Consider the following 27,760-nt stretch of genomic DNA (forward strand, 5'->3'; position numbering starts at 1 on the left):
ACAACAGATTCCTGCACAAAGATTCCTTGACACAAAGATTACGTTTGACTACAAATCTCGTTGCAGATACTGTAGAAGAATGAACTATCAAGAGCTGCCTGATGCTTACATGCTAAGCCTCAGGAACAATGCAATACAGATGATATCTTCCTGTATATACATATATGATAAATTGCAACATAGGTGTAATAAATACCCAATGAAAACCTTAGAAGGAAAGCTTCAGCATAACAGTAACACATCAGCATTGCTGCATACCGTAAATATGCACAAAATATAGTGTATTTATAATATAAAATGGTTTATGAAGCGCTCGCATGACACGTACAATACACAGACCATAAACTCTAGCAATCCAAATCTTGGATGCTGATTGCGAGCTCAGATTTATAGTGCTGGCGTTGCACAGTTTTACTATTTTGCAACAGGCTTCTCAGGTGTGTAATATATAACTAGGTTATACAGTATCTCCCATCTTGCATTCTTTAGTTCCCGGCTTCAGTACAGAACTTAAAGTGATAATAAAAGCAGTCACATTCCTGAAGTCCACTAATGGCAGAGGAGCGATGACCTGTGACGTCACCAGGGGTGCGGGAAGGGCTCTATAACACCTGGGCACTTTGATACTACCTTTGTATTAGCTCTGAGGACATACTAGTGGAACCCCCCAACAGATTAGGATTTTGGCCCACATGGTTGTACCATATAGCAGGATATCAGCGCCCCATGACTAATATTCCTTTAAGACAGCAGGTTCAATAGTGCTGGGTAATTAGATTAAGATTTAATACCTTCTCCTCATTAGTACAATTATCCATTCATGACTGACAGAATTTGATCCATGTCGAAAAGATAATAGCTGTAATTTATCCCTCATGCTCATAATCATGCATCCTGTGCTTGGTATACAGAGCACTGTATTTGTTACATCTTGTAGGCCGATAGGAGGACAAATCAGGTATAATTGGGGGAAACTTACAATGATCAAATACGTTTGAAACATATAAGGCGGAAAAGTTATAGTCCTTACATGAAGATGGCAGAATTCCAGTTTCCATACAGAAAGAAATACAGATGATGGTGGAAAGAGGATTTGTAAAGTGCCAGTCTCATCATCATAAATGAGTAAAATTGCACAGTGCGTATAAAAAAAAACTACTCTGCAATTTACTTCTTATTAAAAATCCCCTTTGTTATCAAGAATGAAGGGATTGACTGTGCGTTGCCACCACTGTAGTCTATCAGCAGTGGCTGGTCTCCTAGACAAGGAGTGCATGATTACAAGCTCTTTGCTGTAGAGCTTGTAAGTGCTGCCCTGAAACTGGCAAGATCTAACCAGCTTCATTGCCCAAGCTCTCGTCCAATTCTGTGGAGGCTAAGGCTTCTCTACCTACAGCATTGGGGAGCGCAGATGTCAGGCGAGTGGCAATGGGACACCTTTCTTTGTTTGTCTTGCTTGTTTTTTCACTATATTAGGATTATAGATTCTTAATGTTCTTTGTTTTGTTGTACTGGTTATGTGACATCTTCTCACGAAAAGTCACAGCCGGCAGTTGATGAGTAACTGTGAAGATGACATGGTGGAATTGAAGACAGACTTGTTCACTTGGAGTCTGATAATAGGCATACCACTTAAGATCCCATAATTTATTTTTAAGGGGTTGTCCAGGACTAAGGCTCGCCATACATACTAGATGGCTTTGGGCTGAACGATGCTTTGGCCAATTGTTCGGCCAACATTGATCTCAGCTGACACTCCCATACACAGGAGCATTGGCTTGTGCTCTCTTTGTGAAAGCTAACAGCTGACATTTTGGCCGGTGGCTTACGTCATGGAGAACAATGTGATAAGCAGTGCGAAATCGGATATGTGTGATCAACATCTCTCTTGACCATCAGCTGGACGATGCCACCATACACATTAGACCGTCGGCCAAACCCATCAATATCAGAGAGTTCAGCCAACATTAGTCTAATGTGTGTGGAGGCCTGAAGACTCTGATGACTTATGTTTTGGATAGACTATCATTATCAGATTTGTGGGGGTCTGACACACACACCACCAGGTCCCGCGGAAGAGTGTGCGGAGCTGGGACACCACAGCTCCATACACTGTGTAATCCTGCTGCTCAGCTCCCATTCAGCTCAATTACTGATAATAAAATAACATAGTAAATTAAATAAAATGTTAAACCCGAAGGAAGATGTATTCTCAATGTATCTCTAACTTCAGCAAATAACATGGACTGGGGGTTATTTTATACAGTAAAAATGGGAATACACCTTGTGAGATAAACACAAAACATAGATATGTAATCCAAAGAGACTCTAAATAATCCAATTACAGCATGTCTAATTTGCCTGGGGGTAAGAAAAGTCTCCTCTGACACTTTTTACATATTAGCATAGTTTGTCCCGTCACTCAATAGAAGTAGATGACAGCTGTTAGGAGATAATGCAGAAAATTGTCCTGGAATGTAAAGTAAATATCCAGGAGGATTTTGTGGACAACTGAGGTGATAAAGGGGTTACCTGGGACCATTTTATAATTTTTCTTAACTACGAACCTAAGAATTAACGGGCAGGTAGTTGCTACCTACCTGCGTGTTCTGCCCACCACCGATCTCTCCCGGCACAGGCCCACCGCCGATCTCTGCCGGCAAAGAGCTGTACCAGACTGTTCCTGCCGGGGATTCTACGGCTTCCGCAGGAATATGTGAACAATCATATAGACTATAATGGGTGAAAAACACGGATAGAACACATACATGACGTCTGAAGGAGATCGAGTCCCGATACAGTGAACTTTTTAAGGTTCTCAACCACCACAAAATGAATCTGTCAATCATGTCATCTGATAGTAAACTCCTGGGGTGTTTCATTAGGGGGGAAAACTGTTGTGAATTCTGTGGCAGAGCTCCCTCCTGTGGTCACAAGTGGTACTTCGGCTGATTCTCTGGGAGCTTCCGTTTGTGGAGGAAACTGGTACTGCTGCTTCTGAGTTTCCTCCCTCAGGTGATCTGGTGAGGTCGTTAGGTGCTTCTCTACTTAACCCCACCTAATGCTTTGATTCATGCTTCCTGTCAATGTTCCAGTGTTGGACTTGTGTTTCTCTGGATCATTCCTGTGGCCTGCTGCTCTGCATAGCTAAGTGCTTCTTTGCTATTTGTTGCTATTTTTTCTGTCCAGCTTGTCTATTTGTTTTGCTGGAAGCTCTGGGACGCAAAGGGTGTACCTCCGTGCCGTTAGTTCGGTACGGAGGGTCTTTTTGCCCCTTTGCGTGGTTTTCTTTAGGGTTTTATGTAGACCGCAAAGTTATCTTTCCTATCCTCGTTCTGTCCAGAATATCGAGCCTCACTTTGCTGAATCTATTTCATCCCTACGTTTGTCTTTTCATCTTACTCACAGTCATTATATGTGGGGGGCTGCCTTTTCCTTTGGGGTATTTCTCTGAGGCAAGGTAGGCTTATTTTTTCTATCTTCAGGCTAGTTAGTTTCTCAGGCTGTGCCGAGTTGCATAGGGAGCGTTAGGCGCAATCCACGGCTGCCTCTAGTTGTATTTGGAGAGGATTAGGGATTGCGGTCTGCAGAGTTCCCACGTCTCAGAGCTCGTTCTATTATTTTGGGTTATTGTCAGATCACTGTATGTGCTCTGACCTCCATGTCCATTGTGATACTGAATTGCCTTTCATAACAGTACAGGAAGCCAAAAGTACTAATGATTCTCAATAGAGGGAAAAAAGAAGTTCTGAGACCATTTTTTTTTCTTGGCTTTGTGTTTTGTCTTTTTTTTCCCCTAGACATTTGGGTGGTTCAATACACAGGTGTAGCGATGGACATTAGAAGTCTGTCTTCATTTGTGGATCAGCTCTCGGCAAGAGTAAAAAAGATTCAAGACACTATTGATCAGAAATCTATGTTAGAACCAAGAATTCCTATTCCTGATTTGTTTTTTGGAGATAGAACTAAGTTTCTGAGTTTCAAAAATAATTGTAAGTTATTTCTGGCCTTGAAACCTCGTTCCTCTGGTGATCCAGTTCAACAGGTTTTGATTATTATTTCTTTTTTGCGCAGCGACCCTCAGGACTGGGCATTTTCTCTTGCGCCAGGAGATCCTGCATTGAGTAATATCAATGCGTTTTTCCTGGCGCTCGGATTGCTGTACGATGAGCCTAATTCAGTGGATCAGGCAGAAAAAAATTTGCTGGCTCTTTGTCAGGGTCAGGATGAGATAGATGTATATTGCCAGAAATTTAGAAAATGGTCAGTGCTCACTCAATGGAATGAATCTGCGCTGGCAGCTATGTTCAGAAAGGGTCTCTCTGAAGCCCTTAAGGATGTCATGGTGGGATTTCCTATGCCTGCTGGTTTGAATGAGTCTATGTCTTTGGCTATTCAGATCGGTCGACGCTTGCGTGAGCGTAAATCTGTGCACCATTTGGCGGTATTACCTGAGCTTAAACCTGAGCCTATGCAGTGCGATAGGACTTTGACCAGAGTTGAACGGCAAGAACACAGACGTCTGAATGGGCTGTGTTTCTACTGTGGTGATTCCACTCATGCTATCTCTGATTGTCCTAAGCGCACTAAGCGGTTTGCTAGGTCTGCCACCATTGGTACGGTACAGTCAAAATTTCTTCTGTCCGTTACCTTGATCTGCTCTTTGTCATCATATTCTGTCATGGCGTTTGTGGATTCAGGCGCTGCTCTGAATTTGATGGACTTGGAATATGCTAAGCGTTGTGGGTTTTTCTTGGAGCCCTTGCAGTGTCCTATTCCATTGAGAGGTATTGATGCTACGCCTTTGGCCAAGAATAAGCCTCAATACTGGACCCAGCTGACCATGTGCATGGCTCCTGCACATCAGGAGGACATTCGCTTTCTGGTGTTGCATAATCTGCATGATGTGGTCGTGTTGGGGTTGCCATGGCTACAAGCCCATAATCCAGTATTGGATCAGAAATCCATGTCGGTGTCCAGCTGGGGTTGTCAGGGGGTACATGGTGATGTTCCATTTTTGTCAATTTCGTCATCCACCCCTTCTGAGGTACCAGAGTTCTTGTCTGATTACCGGGATGTATTTGATGAGCCCAAGTCCGATGCCCTACCTCCGCATAGGGATTGTGATTGTGCTATCAATTTGATTCCTGGTGGTAAATTCCCAAAAGGTCGACTGTTTAATTTATCCGTGCCTGAGCACACCGCTATGCGCAGTTATGTGAAGGAATCCCTGGAGAAGGGGCATATTCGCCCGTCATCGTCGCCATTAGGAGCAGGGTTCTTTTTTGTAGCCAAAAACGATGGTTCGCTGAGACCTTGTATAGATTATCGCCTTCATAATAAGATCACTGTTAAATTTCAGTACCCCTTGCCTTTGTTATCTGATTTGTTTGCTCGGATTAAGGGGGCTAGTTGGTTTACCAAGATTGATCTTCGTGGTGCGTATAATCTGGTGCGAATCAGGCGAGGCGATGAATGGAAAACTGCATTTAATAAGCCCGAGGGTCATTTTGAGTATCTAGTGATGCCATTCGGACTTGCCAATGCTCCATCAGTGTTTCAGTCCTTTATGCATGACATCTTCCGAGAGTACCTGGATAAATTCCTGATTGTGTACTTGGATGACATTTTGATCTTCTCGGATGATTGGGAGTCTCATGTGAAACAGGTCAGAACGGTTTTTCAGGTCCTGCGTGCTAACTCTTTGTTTGTGAAGGGATCAAAGTGTCTCTTTGGTGTGCAGAAGGTTTCATTTTTGGGGTTCATCTTTTCCCCTTCTACTATCGAGATGGATCCTGTTAAGGTCCAAGCCATCCATGATTGGACTCAGCCGACATCTCTGAAAAGTCTGCAAAAGTTCCTGGGCTTTGCTAATTTTTATCGTCGCTTCATCTGCAATTTTTCTAGTATTGCCAAACCATTGACCGATTTGACCAAGAAGGGTGCTGATTTGGTCAATTGGTCTTCTGCTGCTGTGGAAGCTTTTCAAGAGTTGAAGCGTCGTTTTTCTTCTGCCCCTGTGTTGTGTCAACCTGATGTTTCTCTTCCGTTCCAGGTCGAGGTTGATGCTTCTGAGATTGGAGCAGGGGCTGTTTTGTCGCAGAGAGGTTCTGATTGTTCAGTGATGAAACCATGCGCTTTTTTTTCCAGGAAGTTTTCGCCTGCTGAGCGGAATTATGATGTGGGCAACCGAGAGTTGCTGGCCATGAAGTGGGCATTCGAGGAGTGGCGTCATTGGCTTGAAGGAGCTAAGCATCGCGTGGTGGTATTGACTGATCATAACAACCTGACTTATCTCGAGTCTGCTAAGCGTTTGAATCCTAGACAGGCTCGTTGGTCGCTGTTTTTTGCCCGTTTTGACTTTGTGATTTTTGATGAGAGCATTATACTGCCTCTGTACAAATCCCTAGTTAGACCGCACATGGAGTACTGTGTCCAGTTTTGGGCACCGGTGCTCAGGAAGGATATAATGGAACTAGAGAGAGTACAAAGGAGGGCAACAAAATTAATAAAGGGGATGGGAGAACTACAATACCCAGATAGATTAGCGAAATTAGGATTATTTAGTCTAGAAAAAAGACGACTGAGGGGCGATCTAATAACCATGTATAAGTATATAAGGGGACAATACAAATATCTCGCTGAGGATCTGTTTATACCAAGGAAGGTGACGGGCACAAGGGGGCATTCTTTGCGTCTGGAGGAGAGAAGGTTTTTCCACCAACATAGAAGAGGATTCTTTACTGTTAGGGCAGTGAGAATCTGGAATTGCTTGCCTGAGGAGGTGGTGATGGCGAACTCAGTCGAGGGGTTCAAGAGAGGCCTGGATGTCTTCCTGGAGCAGAACAATATTGTATCATACAATTATTAGGTTCTGTAGAAGGACGTAGATCTGGGTATTTATTATGATGGAATATAGGCTAAACTGGATGGACAAATGTCTTTTTTCGGCCTTACTAACTATGTTACTATGTTACTATGTTACCTTCCGGGCTCTAAAAATGCGAAGGCGGATGCTCTGTCTAGGAGTTTTGTGCCCGACTCTCCGGGTTTATATGAGCCGGCGGGTATCCTCAAGGAACGAGTAATTGTGTCTGCCATCTCCCCTGATTTGCGGCGGGTGCTGCAAAAATTTCAGGCTAATAAACCTGATCGTTGTCCAGCGGAGAAACTGTTTGTCCCGGATAGGTGGACAAATAAAGTGATCTCTGAGGTTCATTGTTCGGTGTTGGCTGGTCATCCTGGAATCTTTGGTACCAGAGAGTTAGTGGCTAGATCCTTTTGGTGGCTGTCTCTGTCGCGGGATGTGCGTTCTTTTGTGCAGTCCTGTGGGATTTGTGCTCGGGCTAAGCCCTGCTGTTCTCGTGCCAGTGGGTTGCTTTTGCCCTTGCCGGTCCCGAAGAGACCTTGGACACATATCTCTATGGATTTTGTTTCAGATCTTCCCGTCTCTCAAAAGATGTCAGTCATTTGGGTGGTCTGTGATCGCTTTTCTAAGATGGTCCATCTGGTACCCTTGTCCAAGTTGCCTTCCTCCTCTGATTTGGTGCCATTGTTCTTCCAGCATGTGGTTCGTTTGCATGGCATTCCAGAGAATATCGTTTCTGACAGAGGTTCCCAGTTTGTTTCGAGGTTTTGGCGAGCCTTTTGTGGTAGGATGGGCATTGACTTGTCTTTTTCCTCGGCTTTTCATCCTCAGACTAATGGCCAGACCGAACGAACCAATCAGACCTTGGAAACCTATCTGAGATGCTTTGTTTCTGCCGATCAGGATGACTGGGTGTCCTTTTTGCCTTTGGCTGAGTTCGCCCTTAATAATCGGGCCAGCTCGGCTACCTTGGTTTCGCCATTTTTCTGCAATTCTGGGTTCCATCCTCGTTTCTCTTCAGGACAGGTTGAGTCTTCGGACTGTCCTGGTGTGGATACTGTGGTGGACAGGTTGCAGCAGATTTGGACTCATGTAGTGGACAATTTGACCTTGTCCCAGGAGAAGGCTCAACGTTTCGCTAATCGCAGACGCCGTGTGGGTCCCCGACTTCGTGTTGGGGATCTGGTTGGGTTATCTTCTCGTCATATTCCTATGAAGGTTTCCTCTCCGAAGTTTAAACCTCGTTTCATTGGTCCTTATAGGATTTCTGAGGTTATTAATCCTGTGTCTTTTCGTCTGACCCTCCCAGATTCTTTTTTAATACATAACGTCTTCCATAGGTCATTGTTGCGGAGATACGTGGCACCTATGGTTCCATCTGTTGACCCTCCTGCCCCGGTTTTGGTGGAGGGGGAATTGGAGTATATTGTGGAGAAGATTTTGGATTCTCGTGTTTCAAGACGGAAACTCCAGTATCTGGTTAAATGGAAGGGTTATGCTCAGGAGGATAATTCCTGGGTTTTTGCCTCTGATGTCCATGCTCCCGATCTTGTTCGTGCCTTTCATGTGGCTCATCCTGGTCGGCCTGGGGGCTCTGGTGAGGGTTCGGTGACCCCTCCTCAAGGGGGGGTACTGTTGTGAATTCTGTGGCAGAGCTCCCTCTTGTGGTCACAAGTGGTACTTCGGCTGATTCTCTGGGAGCTTCCGTTTGTGGAGGAAACTGGTACTGCTGCTTCTGAGTTTCCTCCCTCAGGTGATCTGGTGAGGTCGTTAGGTGCTTCTCTACTTAACCCCACCTAATGCTTTGATTCATGCTTCCTGTCAATGTTCCAGTGTTGGACTTGTGTTTCTCTGGATCATTCCTGTGGCCTGCTGCTCTGCATAGCTAAGTGCTTCTTTGCTATTTGTTGCTATTTTTTCTGTCCAGCTTGTCTATTTGTTTTGCTGGAAGCTCTGGGACGCAAAGGGTGTACCTCCGTGCCGTGAGTTTGGTACGGAGGGTCTTTTTGCCCCTTTGCGTGGTTTTCTTTAGGGTTTTGTGTAGACCGCAAAGTTATCTTTCCTATCCTCGTTCTGTCTAGAATATCGGGCCTCACTTTGCTGAATCTATTTCATCCCTACGTTTGTCTTTTCATCTTACTCGCAGTCATTATATGTGGGGGGCTGCCTTTTCCTTTGGGGTATTTCTCTGAGGCAAGGTAGGCTTATTTTTTCTATCTTCAGGCTAGTTAGTTTCTCAGGCTGTGCCGAGTTGCATAGGGAGCGTTAGGCGCAATCCACGGCTGCCTCTAGTTGTATTTGGAGAGGATTAGGGACTGCGGTCTGCAGAGTTCCCACGTCTCAGAGCTCGTTCTATTATTTTGGGTTATTGTCAGATCACTGTATGTGCTCTGACCTCCATGTCCATTGTGATACTGAATTGCCTTTCATAACAGAAAACACCTTGTTGTCCCCTGGCAGGTGATAATGAGGGGTGCACCTGTCATCTAACAGCAGGTCTGCTTTCACTTATGAGACACAAAGGTCAAAACCCACCCTGTTATCCAACAACTTGTCCAAAATGGTCCATTCTTCAAAAAGACATTCTGGTGGGGCACCTGGCACTGTTACTAGTGAACGGAAGAAAGGTTTTATTCTCTCAGCAATGAACTACATTCCTGACCGCACACTACTGATTTCCAAGCCACATCCAACGTTATCACATTAGAAAAGTACTGGGGGATAACAATGGGGAGAGTCGGTCAGTTTAGGCATTAGGATATGGATATACGAGTGCAGAAAACCTATTTAGTAGCAAAGATGAAAAAGTGATTTCTTATAATAAAAATATACAACGCGTTTCGCAACCGATGTGAATTTGTTTCTGCAGCACCCTGAAGATTTGCCAACGCTTCTAAGACCTTAGTAGATTTCCTCTGCTTCCAGGAGCTTTTCTTTGAGTTTCCTCGTAGAGTTAGCAAGTATTTACAAATTGCACATGTGAATATTACCATAGTTATGGAAATGGATGCTGCCAATGGAACAAGCGCACTTTAACTGCATCGTCCCCAGCCCCAAATGACTGTAAATGCCGGTTGTAACATCCATCTACCTTCAGGCATGTGCTCGCTAAACATGCCAGTGGAAACTAGGACTGTAAAAACAGCGCATACAATTTAATGCCCTGTTGAAGTAAAGAAATGTAAAATGTATACAGAGACTGTGGGGCTTTACAGATGGAATTCAAGGGACGTATGCACGCAAAACTGATTCTACATGAGATGGTTCCTACCCAATCCCCAATAATGTGTTTAGAGACCTATAGCAGACCAGTCACCGGGTGAAAATTGGCCATTTTGTATTTATTTATTTCACTCACTTTTACAGCGCCATTAATTCTGCAACACTTTACATGCATTATCAAGCATCTCTGTCCCCATTGGGGCTCACAATCTAGATTCCCAATCAGTGTGTCTTTAGAGTGTGGGAGGAAACAAACTCCCAGAAGATGTTGTCCTTGGTGGGATTTTTTGCTCTTATTTTATTCCTGCTGATCCTCTGAGTATTCAGTTTTCTTAATTCTCCTATACGGTTCCAGAAATATGGGTCTTTTTTAAGTAGTGCTCATTTCAATTTTCTTTACCAAGGGGCGATGCTCACAGGATTCCCTGGGTGCCTGTCTTTAGGCTTATATGCATAATTACCCTGTAAGAACTGCCCCCTTTGTAAAGACCATAAAAATTAGCACTGAAAAAAAGGGCCAAATTTCTAGAACCATTTGGCTGATTAAAAAAAACAAAAAAAAAAAAAACCAAAACACTCAGGGGAGCAGCGGAAATGAAATTATTGGAAAAATGCTTACTTTTGACCTGATAACAGGTTCTCTTAAAAAAAAAAAGATAAAAATTCATTTTTTTTCAATTATAAACAGTTAATACATTTGAGTGTTGTTTCCAATGTGTAATATGTGCCTTCTGCTTTTATCTCTTTTATCTCATGTCTATGAATTATTTATACTATCAATGGATGCAAATCTCCATAACAAGATACTGCTTCCTGCAGTCCACTAAATAAGAGGATGGGAGCATCCATCAAGGTAAACAACTTAAAGGGAATCTGTCAGCAGGCTTGTGCTATTTAATCTGAGAGCAGCTTGATGAAGGGGCAGAGAAGCTGAATCCAGAGACATCTCACATGCCAGCTGTGTGGTATGAGTTCAATACTATCAGTGTTTTAACAGCAGGAAATGATCACTGCAGGACTAGGTCTCACGTGTCGGGTAGTCCAGCATATTTGTGTAACCCCGCCCCTACCAATAATTGGCAATGCACAGTGTACGCAGGAAGCGGCCAATCAGTGGTGTGGGCGGGGTCATACACAGGTCAGCAATCTGAATACTGCTACATCCACAGCTGAGAAAACAGGGATATTATCAAAACTGGAACACCCCAACAATTTTCCATTATTTCTTAACATAGTAATATAAACAAGTGTCATTTTAAAATGCTCCCCATTAAATTCACCATAAGTTCAGTTGTGATGTCAAACACTGATGCTGGATGAGAGGGTCTGAGTCACAAATTCATCCATCCACTCGTTCATTTCGGATGCGGTTGACATTGGGGTTCTGTGTGGCCAATAAAATTCTTCCACACCAAGTTCCTCCAACTATTCTGTTATGGACTTTGCTTTATGCTCTGGGGCCCAGCTCGGAGGAACAGGAAAGGACTTTCTCCAAACTCTTCCCACAAAGGTGAAAGCTATAATTGTCCAAAATGTCTTGTATTAAAAAGTATCTTTACGTGAACTAAAGGGCTTAGGTCACCCCTCAACAACCCCACATCATTATCCCTCCTCCGCCAAACTTTACAGTTGGCACAACGAAATCAGGCAGGTAACGTTCTCCTGTCATTCACCAAAGCCAGACCCATCCGTGAGATGCCAGACGGAGGAGAGCTGGACTCTGCAGTTATGGAGGCAGCAGAGCACTGGTGACATTCTTGCCCTCTGCTCCTCAGCACTCGGTGTCTCACTCTGTAACTATACGTGGTTTCCACTTTGTGGATGAGTTGTTGCGTTTCCTTCCTTCTCACAGTTGATCATGGAATCTTTAGGCAGGAAGAGATTTCATGAACTGACTTGTTACCCCGGTGGCGTCTAGTTACAGGACCGCGCTGGTATCAGTGAGGACTTCAGAGTGAACCGTCCTATCTCAAATGTTCATAAAGGTGAGCAGAAGGATTTTATACACCTGTGGCAATGGGATCGAACACATAAATAGTGTCCCAATGCTTTTGTCATTATATATTTGATGAACCCGATTACACATGACTAACCCATATCTCTTTTTGCATCACAGAATGTGCACACTCTTCTCTTAGGATGAGAAATGTTCAGCTTTGACAGTCGTTATGAACCAAAATTAAACAACACCACAGTGTATAGACTTGACTCCTCGGAGCAGCAATAACAAGTCAAGGCCACTTAGGTATGATTGATAGCCATTCACTTAACTGTGATCATTCCTGCCTTACAGAGAAACCTTTCCAATGCGAACGCTGCTCAGTATCACTCCATCAATCTCAGTGTATGAAGGCATAAATTGGTATGGATTGTAGTACTGGTAAAAAAAAATATATTTTTCTCTTGTATGAGGTGAATGAACAGAGGAATACATCTGAGAAAATAAAATTGTTTCTTTGGCATATGAACTTCTGATCCACATTTACTCTGATGTCTCCTGATATCTGCGGTTGGGGTATAGATTATTTGGCCGGCCTCCAAATATACCTGCCAATATTATTTTTTTTGTAATTGGGCAGCTAGTGCTCATTTCCTTTGGAGTAAGAATGTACAAACTCTAGGTACAGGAAAGATATACGGTATAGCTTGGTACCGTGTTAGCCAGTGGATAAAAAAAAATTTAGAATTGAGAGTTCTCAGTGGTTGATACCTTTTAATGGCTAACTGAAAAGATGGTAACAAATTGCAAGCTTTGGAGACTACAGGAAGAAGGCAGTTCTCAGGGCTCACGTCAAGGGCCATGGATAATTGGCATGGCCGATGAACCGATTTACACCAACTCGACCGATGTCTTTTATGACTTTTTCGGTGTGATACAGACAACACGAGTTTAATATTACAGCCATTATTAATCCAGAATGTATTCTAGTCTACTTGATGTTGGCCGAATAACCGATCAAACCAATATCCACTTCAAGATGGTTTGAACCCAACATATAAATACATATGGTGTAAACACTAGGATGCGCCATCAGTTTGGGTCTGACTGCTGTGACCCCTATTAATCTTGAGAATGAAAAGGCCACAGTGCAAATTTATGGTTGCGTCCACTATAAATTTTTCCCTGCGCAGGAGTGCACTGCACCATCCACTGAGAAGGAAATGTCAGCATGGCCATCGGCAAAGCAACATTGTGGCTCCTTCAGTCTCAGTATAACATGCAATATGCCACAACTGAATGTGATGGAAATGACCTGAAATGTTAATGATAATTGTTAAAGAGAACCTGTCAGCACAATTTTGTAATGTAAGGTAAAGACATGGCGATAATGAGGCTGTAATACTGATTACAGAGATACCTTTGGTGAAGAAATACGCTTTGTTGTTCTTTGTTAATTACCATTTGAAGTTTTCTTCTAATTATATTTCAGTGCACAGGAGCCGGACTGTACAGGGGGTCTTCTCCCCCCATCTGTGATTCCCGGGCCCCTTCACCTGCCTCTGGCCTTTGAGTCGCAGGTCAGATTTCAAACAGATATTCATTGAAAGGCCGGAGACAGCAGAGGGGCCGGGAATCACAGACAGGGAGGAGAAGACCCCCTGTACAGTCCGGCCTTTCTTATGTAGGATCCTGCCATGCAGATTTCCTCCTCTGCTGGATAGCACAGGTAAGGAGGACTTTGGTCAGGGAAAGAGTTGGCAATTAGGCTGGGTTCAAACAATGTTTTTGCAGAGTGATTTCTGTATATATTTTTTTAAAGGCCATGTGCAAACGATAAATGTTAAAAAGGGCCCAGACGTGAATAAAACAAGTAGTGGTCTGGTGGCAGCTCCTATTCTGACGCTTAATGTATGGAAAAGGACAGGCCGGAGCGAGCCGCCCCCTCCCCCCCACGGCTAAGCGAAGGCCAGCATGACAATGGGTTGGAGAGGAGGGGGTGGGGCTGAAAGGGTTAACCGTATAGGGGGCGGGGGAGATAGTTGGAGAGAGGGTTAGGGAAGTGTCAGGGGGCGGGGGCCGGTCAGTTCCCGCTCACCAGCACTGAAAGCAGCAGCATGTCAGGTGTGGACGCTGTGCTGCAGAGCCTGAGGGCGGCTGCAGCCTCTCGGCCTCCCGGATGGCTGGAGGCGCAGGTGGCCCACCTGCTGGATGGCGGCGCCGGCGGCAGCGGATCCCCGCCGGCGGTCCCCCATCTTAATCGGCGGGCTCGGCGGACACGGCCCCCCGAGCGCCTATCGCCGGATCCTGGGCCTAGCGCCCCCCGCAGGCGTAGGAGCCCCTCCCGGGACCCTCCAGGCCGGGCGCCGGTAAGAGCAGCGGCGAGTAGGCCCCGGCCTGGGAGGAATCCGACTGCCAGGGGGGGCGCAGCGGCGGTTGCTAGGCCCTCACCTCGTGGTGCGGTGGGGGCGGAGCCAAGACGCGCCGGGCAGCGCTTGGGGCCTAGAGCAGCGGGAGGCCACGGCGGTGCCGGTTCCGCCGCGCGGTCTGCCTCGGCGGTGAGAGCGGGGCCCAGAGGAGCGGTGGATGGAAGCGGGGCGGGCGGCCCGAGGCAGGACGGCGCTGGGTCGGCCCCTACTACAGTGGCGGGGGGTCCCCCTGCTCCAGGGCCTTGGAGCGGACAGCCTCTTACGGCGGCCTGGACTGCGGCTGGCGCCGGTCAGCAAGATGTGCCCTCGCCGGTCCAGGCGGCGTCTCCCCCCATCGCGGGGAGTCCGAATCCAGTGTCCCACGGGCCAGCTGCGTCCGGGAGCAGCGGGTCTGACGGACACCTCCAAGGCACATCGTTGGACGGGTCGGTGGCGGATTGGGCCGTTCGTGGACGTCCGGATACCAGCACTCCGGCTGGAGGGACCACAGATCCCTTGCAGCCCGGTGAGTATGCGTCTGTGTCTCGTGCTTGTTCTTATGATGCTAGTGCGCCTGCGTTTAGTGGTGGTCAGGGAGCGCTTAGCGGCGTAGCTGCGGCAGGGGTAGCAGGCGGCGGTGAAGCGGCAGGGGTGCGGGAGCTTTTGGTTAATGTGCAGAACCTACTAGCTAGATTGGATCGTGATGTGGCTCCGCAGGGTTTTTTGGGTGCTTGGTCTGGTGTAACACGGAGTCCGGTTAGTGCGGCAGCAGCGCAGGCCGAGGTTGCGGAGCCAGTTTCGGTTTCTGTGCAGACTGAGAAGGAGAAGGAGTGTAGGGTCCACTTAGATGATAGGGCGCACGGCGAGGTATACGTGTGTTTTGAGGGCCCGTTGGGGGCGCATCTTAAGAAAGAGGTCAGGGAAAAGATTAGTAAGGATGAGTACGTGGAAATTTTTTCACTGCTCCCCTTGGAGAAATTTAACATTGACAAGGGGAAGAAGGAGGATTTAAAAAAGGAGGAGGAAGAAAAGCGGCGTTGGCGTTTGATTCCCCAGACTTTTGCTAATTGGCTTCAAGCTTTTGCCATTTTGGCCAGTGTTATTGGCGAGAAGGCTCCGGAGAATTGCTCGGGGCTGTTTTGCTACATGGATTCCATCAGTGAGGCTCATAGGGTGTATGGCGGTCAGGCGTGGCCGAGATACGATGAGTAGTTTAGGCAGAGAAAAGCTGTGCGGCCGGCTATTAGGTGGGACCAGAAGGATATTGGTCTCTGGTTGCGCGTGATGGCGCAGTACAAGTTCGGCCATCCCTTTCAAGGGGGTGCCGGTGGGTCCGGCCATGGATCTCAGTCCGGTGCAGGGAGCTCCTCAGGCAACGCCGGTCAGGCAGGAGGACAGAAGTTGGGTGTCTGCTGGTAATTTAATGAGGGACAGTGCAAATTTGGAAGCAATTGTAGATTTAAACATTTGTGCTCCCACTGCAGTGGTTCCTCCCACGGAGCCGCAAAATGCTTTAAGAAGGGCAAGGCAAAAGCAGGTCCAGGTAATTCCCATGGGGGAGACTCCGGTGATGGTGGAAAGGATGGTCCCTTATCTAAGTAGGTACCCGGATAAGGAAAAGGCGGCACTGTTACTGTCCGGTTTTACGGAAGGTTTTGTTATTCCAGCACCTCCTTTTGTGGTTCCCGTTGTTAGGAAAAATCTGCATTCAGCCTTGTTACACTCTGAGGTGGTTTCAGAGAAGTTACGTAAGGAGGTGGCTTTGGGCCGCATGGCTGGCCCTTTTGACCATGCTCCGTTTGAGGACTTAGTTGTTTCCCCTCTGGGGGTGGTCCCTAAGAAGGAAGCGGGAAAATTTCGCCTTATCCAGCACCTGTCGTATCCTAAGGGTAGGTCGGTGAACGACGGCATTGATCCTGATTTGTGCTCGGTGGTTTACGCATCGTTTGATGAAGCGGTGCAGAGATGCGGAAAAGGTGCCCTGTTGGCAAAGACGGACATAGAAGCCGCTTTTCGATTGTTGCCGGTTCATCCGTCTAGCGTTAGACTTCTTGGATGTTTTTGGGAGAAAAAATTTTTTGTTGACAGATGTTTGCCCATGGGTTGTTCGCTGTCTTGTGCTCTGTTCGAGGCGTTTAGTTCCTTTTTGGAATGGGTGGTACGGGACGTGTCTGGTTGCGATGCGGTCCTACACTACCTAGACGATTTTTTGTGCATCGGCCCGGCGGGGTCCGATTGCTGTGCAAGGATTTTGAATGCGATTGAATGGGTGGCTTCGCGGTTCGGGGTCCCGCTGGCACCAGGTAAGACGGAAGGCCCGAGTACGTGCTTGTGTTTCTTAGGCATAGTCATCGATACCGTGCGGTGGGAGTTTCGTTTGCCTGAGGACAAATTGACGGGCCTACGGGAAGACGTTGTGCGAACTGGTCGCCTGCGTAAGGTGCCTTTGCGAGACCTGCAATCTCTGCTCGGTAAGCTTAATTTCGCTTGTCGAGTCATGCCAATGGGGTGAGTTTTTTCTAGGAGGTTGGCTAGCGCTACGGCGGGAGTTAAGGCTCCTCACCATTTTGTGCGGTTATTAGCTGAGCACAAGGAGGATTTGGCAGTGTGGAGTGAGTTCCTGAAGTCATATAATGGTAGGTCGTTGTTTATGGCGGGTGTGATTGACAACGAGTCGTTGGAATTATTCACTGACGTAGCCGGAGGTTCGGGTTTTGGAGCATATTTCCAAGGGCAATGGTGCGCGGCAAAGTGGCCTGCGAGTTGGATTTCTACTGGTTTAGTTCGTAACATTGCTCTCCTGGAGATTTTCCCTATTTTGGTAGCGGTGCACTTGTGGCAAGATAATTTTCGGAACAGGCGTGTTCGTTTTCGTTGCGATAACATGGGGGTGGTTTGCGCGATTAATAGTTTGTCTGCATCTTCGCCGCCGGTGGTTTGCGTGTTACGGCGTTTGGTGCTGTTGTGTTTGAATTTGAACGCGCATGTCACAACGTCGCATGTGCCGGGAGTTCATAACTCCATCGCTGACTCTCTTTCTCGTTTGCAGTTCGATCGTTTTCGGTCATTGGCCCCGGAGGCGGAGATGGTCGGTTTGGAGTGCCCTCCAGAACTTTGGCTAGCGGTGTCCGGGACGCTCAGGCATTGATTAAGGCGTCGTTGGCTCCCAGAACCTGGGAGGCTTATCAGGCAACTTGGCGGGAGTGGGAGTTTTTGCTAGCAGCGGAATCTGGTGGGTGGAGCTACCAGGATCAGATCGGGATCCTGTTGTCATGGTTGAGCCGGGGGGCATCAGCGGGTTGGTCTCCCGCAAAAGTGTCAAGAGTCATGGCGGCCCTGGCCTTTGGTTGCAAATTGCGGGGTCAGGACGATATCACCAAGTCCTTTTTGGTGCAGAGGGCCGTAAGAGGTTTTAGGCGGCGGCCCAGAGGAACAGATTCTAGGAGGCCGGTGTCTTTTAACGTTTTGGAAAAATTGGGCGAAGCATTGTCATCACTGTGTTCTTCGTTTTTTGAGCTTTGTTTATTTCGGCTGGCCTTTTCATTGGCCTTTTTTGGGGCCTTTAGAGTAGGAGAGTTGGTGGCACCAAACAAAAAAGGGCCGGGGGGTTTATTGGCCAGGGACGTATTGTTGGCTGGGGGCCAGGTGGAGTTATGGTTGCGAAGGTCAAAGTCGGATCAGGAGGGGCGGGGCAGCAGAATTGTGGTGGGCTCAGTTGCGGGGTCCGTTATGTGTCCAGTCTCTTGCCTTAGCAACTTTTGGGGCCTGCAGCCTAAGCGGGATGGGGCATTGTTATGTCACCAGGATGGTTCCTGCTTGTCTCGATACCAGTTCACGGCGGTTTTCAAAAAGGCGATTTCCTCGGTGGGGTTGGATGGGGCTTGTTTCGCCCCTCACTCCTTCCGGATAGGTGCCGCAACTGAAGCGGCAATTGGGGGATTGGAGGATTCCGCCATTCGTAGGATCGGTAGGTGGCGCTCCAACCGCTTTAGAAGTTATGTGCGGCCACAGGGGGTGGTCGATGGGGTTTTATAGGCTTTATGGAGCGTTTTGCTGCAGTAGGGGACAGTTGTTAAGTTTGTGTTTGTTTTCCAGGTCACCAAGGTTTATTGGTGTGGATTCTTGGACACTCGTACGTGCACTGGGGAGCTCTGCGAGCCGACGTTCGGACGGAGGGCAGGCAACTCGGATTTGATCGAAGCGTCGCAGTCATCCGATGGCTCGGTTTTCGGGGTATGGCCTGGAATCGCGTGTTGCGGGAAATCCAGAACAGTGTGAGACTGGACAGAGCTCCCGACGTTTTGGTTTTGCACGTGGGGGGTAACGATCTTGGGGTCAGACCTTTTCGGGAGTTGGTTAGAGACATCAAACAGGACTGTTTACGTTTGTGGGTTTTGTACCCGGGATTGACTGTCGTCTGGTCCGAAATCGTGCCGCGGAAACGGTGGAAGCACATGCGGTCTTTGCAAAAAATTGATAAGGCCCGCATAAAGGTGAACAGGGCGGTGTCTGCCTTTGTGGTTAGGAATGGGGGTGCGGCGGTCAGACATTTTGAATTGGAATCTGGAAATGGGGAGTATTGGTTGGCGGACGGCGTGCATTTGAATGCTGTAGGAATGGATTTTTGGGCTCTTGGGTTACAGGAGGGCATTGAGAAGGCCATAGCTTTTCGGTCGGGTGGGATCTCGGGCCTTTAAGGTTTTCAAAGGCCTCTCGTTGTGGCGGTTGGGGGGAGTCCTTGGAGTTGGTGGAAATTGGTTTGGGGGGTCCATAGGTATATGGCTCCTCTGTTCTGAAGTTTATTATGTTTTGGATCTGGTGATTGGTGGTGGGGAGTTCCGGCAGGGGTGGTCGGATCTCATGTTTTTACCGCGAACAGTGAACCCTCTTGCGGGGTTTTTGGTGCTCCCGAGCCAGGCTTACAACGGCTGGGAGTAAAATATGGTTTGAGTTATGTTCGCGGTATGGTTAAAATCACCAGATTCTTTTGGGCTCCAAGGACTTCCCCTAGTTTTGAAATGTATGCTTTTACATTAATTTTTAACCGTTGTTTTTGTTTAATAAACAGGCTGCTGTGGCCTACATAATTCCAAAGAAACTCTTGTCTCTGTCTTAATTGGGAGAAGGGGTTCGGGTGGTCGCGCTGGGGGAAAAAAGGTAAGGGATGGTAAGAGTGTCAGTAGGGAGTATCTCCCTCTTTCCCAAGAAGCTTCGACAATACCAGGGTCAAGGACAGGCCGGAGCGAGCCGCCTCCTCCCCCCCACGGCTAAGCGAAGGCCAGCATGACAATGGGTTGGAGAGGAGGGGGTGGGGCTGAAAGGGTTAACCGTATAGGGGGCGGGGGAGATAGTTGGAGAGAGGGTTAGGGAAGTGTCAGGGGGCGGGGGCCGGTCAGTTCCCGCTCACCAGCACTGAAAGCATCCCTCCCTCCCGCCCTTTTTGGTTTGTGGTTCTGTGGGTGTAAATTACTCGCGGTGAGCGGGTGGTTTTAGTATGCACATGGTTCTTTTTGGGTCATTGCGGCCTGGGCGGTTGGGGGGAGTCCTTGGAGTTGGTGGAAATTGGTTTGGGGGGTCCATAGGTATATGGCTCCTCTGTTCTGAAGTTTATTATGTTTTGGATCTGGTGATTGGTGGTGGCAGGGCTGCCACTAGAAATTTCGGGGCCCCATACTGGCAAAATTTCCGGGGCCCCCTTGAGACTCCGCCCAGGCTCCACCCCAGCCCCGCCTCCACACTCCACCCCTTGAACTGTCCACAGTCCCACCGCTCTCTCTTGGAAAAACTCCACTTCTCATCTATCACACATTAACAGTTCCCATCACCAGATCACACATATAGCCGGCAGCTTTTGTTTTGGCCAAAAGATTTTTTAAGCCACCAAAATGACAAAGTAGACACTTTTAGCCAGGCCCCACTCTGCTGTAACCTATTAAATATTTGTTAAAATATGCAATACAATTTAGGTATATTTTTATTTATTTTTCAATTTTTAAAATGACCTATAATACCACATACAAGGAACAAATACCACAGCACCATGACCAGACACCATATCACCACAGTGACCTACAATACTATCTACAAGGCACAAATACCGCCACACCATGACCAGATGACATATTACCACCACAGTGATCGAATAATATCAAATACAAGGAACAAATATCACAACATCATGACCAGACCACATATTACCACCACATAGTGACTGAATACTACAATACTGATCAATAATAATACAAAAAAAACACAATACTATGACCATCAGTGCCATTATACACAGGAGATCTGTACTTAGTATGCAGTGTCTGTGTACAGGTAATACAGTGATCACCAGTGACATTCTACACAGGAGCTCTGTATATAGTGTATAGGTAATCCAGTGATCACTGGTGACATTATACACAGGACCTCTGTATATAGTATAAAGTGTATAGTGTCAGTGTATAGGTAACACACTGACTCACCAGTGACGTCTCTAGGTGAAGTCCATCTTTCATCCAGCACAGACCGCCATCACTTCATCCAGCCAGGACTCGTCTCTGCAGGAAATAACACCGTTATCTCGAGTTCCACTTGCAGAACACATTACTTAATTTTCCCAACTTCTACATTACACCACAGGAAGAAGGCGACATAGTATCACTCTACACAGTAACAGGATCGCCCCCCATTTAAAACAGTATACTCAAAAAATAAAATAAATACATCACTGCAGTAATAATATCCCTTAATTAGCCCCTATGGTAATAATATTCACTATCCTAGCCCCCGTGTGTCTCATTTCTGGCGCCAGCCATATGTTCTCCCATCCTGCCCTAATGAGTATCCATCCTGCCCCATATGATCTCCCCATCCTGCCCCATCTGTCTCCATCGTATCCATCCTGCCCCATGATCCTGTCCCATCTGTCTCCAATCCTGCCTCCAGTGTCTCCATTCATGCCCGTATCACCATTCTGCCCCATGTCTGCAATCATGCCCCATGTGTCTCAATTCTGCCCCGTGTCTCCAATCATGCCACGTTTCTCCATTCTGCCCGTGCCCAGCTTTCTGCCCCTGTGCCCAGCTTTCTGCCTGTGCCCAGCTTTCTGCCTGTGCCCAGCTTTCTGCCCCCCGTGTCCAGCTTTCTGCCCCCCGTGTCCAGCTTTCTGCCCCCCCGTGTCCAGCTTTCTGCCCCCCCCGTGTCCAGCTTTCTGCCCCCCCCGTGTCCAGCTTTCTGCCCCCCCTGTGTTCAGCTTTCTGCCCCTGTGTCCAGCTTTCTGCCCCTATGTCCAGCTTTCTGCCCCTGTGTCCAGCTTTCTGCCCCCCCTGTGTCCAGCTTTCTGCCCCCCCTGTGTCCAGCTTTCTGCCCCCCCGTGTCCAGCTTTCTGCCCCCCCCCGTGTCCAGCTTTCTGCCCCCCCGTGTCCAGCTTTCTGCCCCCCCCGTGTCCAGCTTTCTGCCCCCCCTGTGTCCAGCTTTCTGCCCCCCTGTGTCCAGTTTTCTGCCCCCCCTGTGTCCAGCTTTCTGCCCCCCCCTGTGTCCAGCTTCCTGCCCCCCCTGTGTCCAGCTTTCTGCCCCCCCTGTGTCCAGCTTTCTGCCCCCCCCTGTGTCCAGCTTTCTGCCCCCCCCGTGTCCAGCTTTCTGCCCCTGTGCGCAGCAATCTGCCCGTGTCCAGCAATCTGCCCCTATGTCCAGCTTTCTGCCCCTGTGTCCAGCTTTCTGCCCCCCCCGTGTCCAGCTTTCTGCCCCCCCTGTGTCCAGCTTTCTGCCCCCCCCGTGTCCAGCTTTCTGCCCCCCCCGTGTCCAGCTTTCTGCCCCCCCCGTGTCCAGCTTTCTGCCCCCCCCGTGTCCAGCTTTCTGCCCCCCCTGTGTCCAGCTTTCTGCCCCCCTGTGTCCAGTTTTCTGCCCCCCCTGTGTCCAGCTTTCTGCCCCCCCTGTGTCCAGCTTCCTGCCCCCCCTGTGTCCAGCTTTCTGCCCCCCCCTGTGTCCAGCTTTCTGCCCCCCCCTGTGTCCAGCTTTCTTCCCCCCCCGTGTCCAGCTTTCTGCCCCTGTGCGCAGCAATCTGCCCGTGTCCAGCAATCTGCCCCTATGTCCAGCTTTCTGCCCCTGTGTCCAGCTTTCTGCCCCCGTGTCCAGCGTTCTGCCCGTGTCCAGCGTTCTGCCCGTGTCCAGCGTTCTGCCCGTGTCCAGCGTTCTGCCCCCCCTGTGTCCAGCGTTCTGCCCCCCCTCGGGCCCTGTTTGAATCCGTGCACGGTGCGGTGCAGGCAGCAAACCCCCCCGGGCCCTGTTTTAATCCATGCATGGTGCGGTGCAGGCAGCAAACCCCCCCGGGCCCTGTTTTAATCCGTGCGCGGTGCGGTGCGGGCAGCAAACCCCACCCCCCCGGGCCCTGTTTTAATCCGTGCGCGGTGCGGTGCAGGCAGCAACCCCCCCGGGCCCTGTTTTAATCCGTGCGCGGTGTGGTGCGGGCAGCAAACCCCACCCCCCCGGGCCCTGTTTTAATCCGTGCGCGGTGCGGTGCAGGCAGCAACCCCCCCGGGCCCTGTTTTAATCCGTGCACGGTGCGGTGCAGGCAGCAAACCCCACCCCCCGGGCCCTGTTTTAATCCGTGCGCGGTGCGGGCAGCAAAAACCCCACCACACCCCCCCGGGCCCTGTTTTAATCCGTGCACGGTGCAGGCAGCAAACCACCCCACCCCACCCCCGGGCCCCAGGTCCGGACGGACGGTACTCACCCCTGCTCGCCTGCCGCCTTCACTTGCTCGTCGGTCTGCAGAGCAGCTGCAGCAGGCAGCCTGCACGTACGGACCTGGCTGCCAGTGTCTCCCCCCCGTCGCCTCGTCCGGTCTCTCGTCATCCGACTCCGGTGGTCCCCTCCCCCGCTGCCGCCTGCCTCTTCTCCACCGCCGTCTGGTCCTCCGCCGACCGCCGGTCCCCCTCTGTCGCCAGCGCCTGCCTCTTCTCCTCCGCCGGGTCCCTCGTCGTCCGGTGGTCCTCCCCGGGTCCCCTGCTGCTTCTTCTGCTCCCTCCGCCGTCCGCAGGCGCAGCCACGTGGTGGCACACCGCCGCACGCTGCCCTGCTCCGGTCCCGGAATGAGGAAGTGGAGCAGGGCAGCGTGTGATGTCACGAACTTGCGGCGGGCCCATGATACACCCGGCTGCCTTAAAGCTACAGGGGCCATTTACGCAGGCACAGCACAGTGGCAGCCGCAGCCTTAATAAAACTGTCAGGGGGGCCCGAGCAGAGCGCGGACCGGATCGGCTGCCAGCGTGCTCGCTCGGGCCCCCCTTTTTGCTCCTCATCACCGGGCCCCATACGGCAGTGATGCCTGTAATGCCCTGATGGCGGCCCTGGGTGGTGGGGAGTTCCGGCAGGGGTGGTCGGATCTCATGTTTTTACCGCAAACAGTGAACCCTCTTGCGGGGTTTTTGGTGCTCCCGAGCCAGGCTTACAACGGCTGGGAGTAAAATATGGTTTGAGTTATGTTCGCGGTATGGTTAAAATCACCAGATTCTTTTGGGCTCCAAGGACTTCCCCTAGTTTTGAAATGTATGCTTTTACATTAATTGTTAACCGTTGTTTTTGTTTAATAAACAGGCTGCTGTGGCCTACATAATTCCAAAGAAACTCTTGTCTCTGTCTTAATTGGGAGAAGGGGTTCGGGTGGTCGCGCTGGGGGAAAAAAGGTAAGGGATGGTAAGAGTGTCAGTAGGGGGTATCTCCCTCTTTCCCAAGAAGCTTCGACAATACCAGGGTCATGTCCGCTCAGCCACTGGATGAGATGGCTCACTACCAAAGGCCATGGTGGCGTGAGTTTTACATTTTTTTTAATTCACTCTAGTCTAAGCCATTTTATAAATCATTTTTATCTAATGCATGATGCCTTTTAGAAGCATTCAATAAACTGTGACATCACTTTTTTTCTGGCAACAAAGTGAAATGTCTAAAATATTACAAAACTAGGAAAATAGTACAAAAAAAAGTTGCAAGAATTTGAGTTCTAATTTAATAAATGATAATAGCGCATTTTATTATTTGTTTTGGAAGTTCTCTAATCCGACAAGTATATTTGATCTTTTCTTACTTTCAACTCTGCAAATACTCTTAAGGTACCGTCAGATTTAGCGACGCTGCAGCGATATAGACAACAATGCCGATCGCTGCAGCGTCGCTGTTTAGGTCGTTGTGTGGTCGCTGGAGAGCTGTCACACAGACAGCTCTCCAGCGACCAAAGATGCCGAAGTCCCCGGGTAACCAGGGTAAACATCGTGACGTCACCGCTGTGCTCTGCTTTACGGTCGGCCGGCGCTGACACAGTGCAGGGAAGCTGAGGCCGGGGGACAGACACCGGAATGTAAGTATGTACTGTTTGTTTTTTAACTTTTACAATGGTAACCAGGGTAAACATCGGGTTACTAAGCGCGGCCCTGCGCTTAGTAACCCGATATTTACCCTGGTTACCAGTGAACACATCGCTGGATCGGCGTCACACACGCCGATTCAGCGATGTCAGCAGGTGATCAGCGACCAAAATAAAGGTCCTGATCATTCCCAGCGACCAACGATCTCCCAGCAGGGGCCTGATCGTTGGTCGCTGTCACGCATAAAGATTTCATTAACGATATCGTTGCTACGTCTCAAAAAGCAACGATATCGTTAACGAAATCGTTATGTGTGAAGGTACCTTACCAGTTGCTTTTATTCATTCTCGTCTGGACTATTGTAACTCTCTACAAATCGGCCTCCCTCTTACTAAACTCTCCCCGCTCCAATCCATCCTGAATGCAGCAGCCAGATCCATATTCCTCACCAACCGTTACACCGATGCCTCTATCCTGTGCCAGTCATTGCACTGGTTACCCATCCGCTACAGAGTTCAATAAAAACTTCTCAATCTCACCCACAAAGCGATCCACCCTACATTTCCTCCTTTGTCTCAGTCTACCACCCTACCAGTGCCCACCGTTCTGCTAATGATCTTAGATCAACATCCTCAATAATCAGAACCTCCCATTCCCGTCTCCAAGACGTCTCTCGTGTTGCACCAATAATTTGGAATGCACTACCCAAGACAATTCGATTAATTCCCAATACCCACAGTCTTAATCGTGGCCTAAAAATGTATTTCTTCAGATTGGCCTATCGCCCAACACACTTCTCTAACCACCCCTGTTTTGTCCATACACAATTTTCTTCAAAATCAGGACCCTTGTATCATCTGTTCACACACCCTACATGCAATTAATAGCCCTTCGTGTCTTCTGTACTTTTACACATACTGGTTGGTTACCGGTTCATGCAGCATTATATGAACACCCTATTACACTGATGGCTGGATGGTACAAAACAAGCAATTGTTACCAACCATTTTTCGTGTCTCCCCTACTTCCTCATAGATTGCAGCTTGCGAGCAGGACCCTCATTCCTCTTGGTATCTGTTGATTTATGTGATTATTGTTATTCTGTAATGTCTTTTATTGTCTGTACACGTCCCCTCTAAAATGTAAAGTGCTGCGGAATACTGTATGTTGGCGCTATAGAAATAAAATTATTACTATTTTAGATGCTTTTACCATTGGTAATCCCACTCCTCTCAGGTCCCCTGCATGACAGAAGTGCCCTTACTCTCTCACCCTTCATTTAGAAATATGTAAATTAATTAGTGTGTCGCAATACCCAAATACACAAGTCCCATAAAACAAGAAGAACAAGCCTTGTACTAAAATCTTCATTAACCGAGGGGCAGGGGGAAGCTCCCTGCTCTATAAGCTGAGCTTGCTTATCGGCAGGTAGAGCACCAGTTCAGGCATGCAAAGAATTCAAGTGCAGAATGGAAACATTTAGAACTAAAGCAAACACGTTAAGCTTTTACCGAAACACACAGGAATCATTAATAAAAACTGGGGCCGCGTCACCTTACATGTAGGAGCCTGGACTCTAAGGTCATCTAGGAAAGGGGCGACAGAGGGCTCGTCACCGGAGTGTAGTAATCAGAAAGGAAGCTGCCCAGGAGGCACGTAACCGGGTAAAGTTTACTAGTCTGACTTTTATGAGGTCACCCGTACTCCCAGGTGTGCTATATGTTTCTGTTTGCGGAAAATTGCTCTTTGTAATTGTTGGAAAACCATCCTGTTGTAAAAGTGAACCTACAGAAGAGTAATGATTAGACGGGACGTCGTCCTACCTCTGTGGATATGCAAGGTTCGAACTTTTCTGTTGCGGATATAATAGTTATTCCAATATACTTATATTGTTTTCATGGCTTCATATTGGGCATTTCAGACAACTATTTTTGAACTTGTTATTCTGTGAAGGTTGTCGTTTTGGACATTAAAGGGTTGTCCACTTCTAGGACAACAAAAGAAACGAGGGAGATCCAGATCCAGCTGGATCTCCCTCGTTTCTTTTGTATCCATGACGTTGTTGGCTGCACGCTTGATCCTTGCTCGGATTTCTTCTTGGAATTTGTAGTCCATTTGGGTGAGCTGAAGATTTTTTCCCTTTTTTACACTTCTAGGACAACCCCTTCTTAATCTACATTTTTGTCCCCGATAAAATAAAAAAAACTCTATACTCACCTCCTGTGCAGGCGCTGTTCCAGCGGTGTCAAAACTCGCAGTCCTGGGGCTCTTGTGCGGTTCCATGAAACGTGGTGCTTGGTGCCCAATCAAGTTTGGCGTCAATATCCCTGATCTCTAACTTACCCTTCATGTTCAAAACGTCCGAAGGCGGGGACTCATAGTCTAAAACTGCTAAGCAGCTAGCAAAATTGGCAAGAGGGTCCTCTCTGGGTACATTGTACGATATGATACACTTTATTGATCCCGGGAGGAATTACGGTACTACAGCAGCAATACAAACAGCAGTACATAAAATATTAGGACACAAATCTTGCACAGGTATACCAACATTACATAACAAAGTTCAGGTATATAAGTCACTGTTAATTGACATTAGCACACCAGCAATCAGTCATTGTTGTCTACCACCCTTAGGAAATTATTATACATCCCCATAGCAGTAGGTACAAACGATTTCCTGAATTTCTCCTTCTTACACCTTAGTAGGATTAGATGGCTGCTGAATGTGCGTATATATATGTATGTGTATGTATGTATAGTAGCGGCAAGCTACTAATCAGTGCTGGGAATGTGATTGGACTAGGAGGCACGAGGTCAGTTGTCCTGTAGTAATAATCTCCTGCTGATAAAACGCTGATTATATTTAAACAGCAAAACACAGCCTGGCAAGTGATACATCACTGGAATCAGGCTCTCTCCTGCTACATCATGCTGATCTCAGATTACACAGAAACAACCTGCTGACAGATTCCCTTTA

At 48.2% G+C, this 27,760-nt stretch overlaps 1 protein-coding gene and 1 long non-coding RNA gene across 2 annotated transcripts in view; one reads left to right on the top strand and one right to left on the bottom strand.

Annotated features, from left to right (window-relative positions):
* FREM2 (FRAS1 related extracellular matrix 2) overlaps nt 1-27,760 on the bottom strand; it is a 337,360-nt gene that overhangs the window by 242,722 nt on the left and 66,878 nt on the right. The window lies entirely within an intron of this gene.
* The window catches only part of LOC138671060 (uncharacterized), a 73,562-nt gene continuing 72,118 nt past the window's right edge, over nt 26,317-27,760 (top strand). The window contains exon 1 of the long non-coding RNA XR_011319419.1: nt 26,317-26,447. This is a non-coding gene — a long non-coding RNA (uncharacterized lncRNA). The remainder of the gene's footprint in view (nt 26,448-27,760) is intronic.

The sequence above is a fragment of the Ranitomeya imitator genome, chromosome 3 (assembly GCF_032444005.1).
Source record: "Ranitomeya imitator isolate aRanImi1 chromosome 3, aRanImi1.pri, whole genome shotgun sequence".
NCBI classification, from domain to species: Eukaryota; Metazoa; Chordata; class Amphibia; order Anura; family Dendrobatidae; genus Ranitomeya; species Ranitomeya imitator.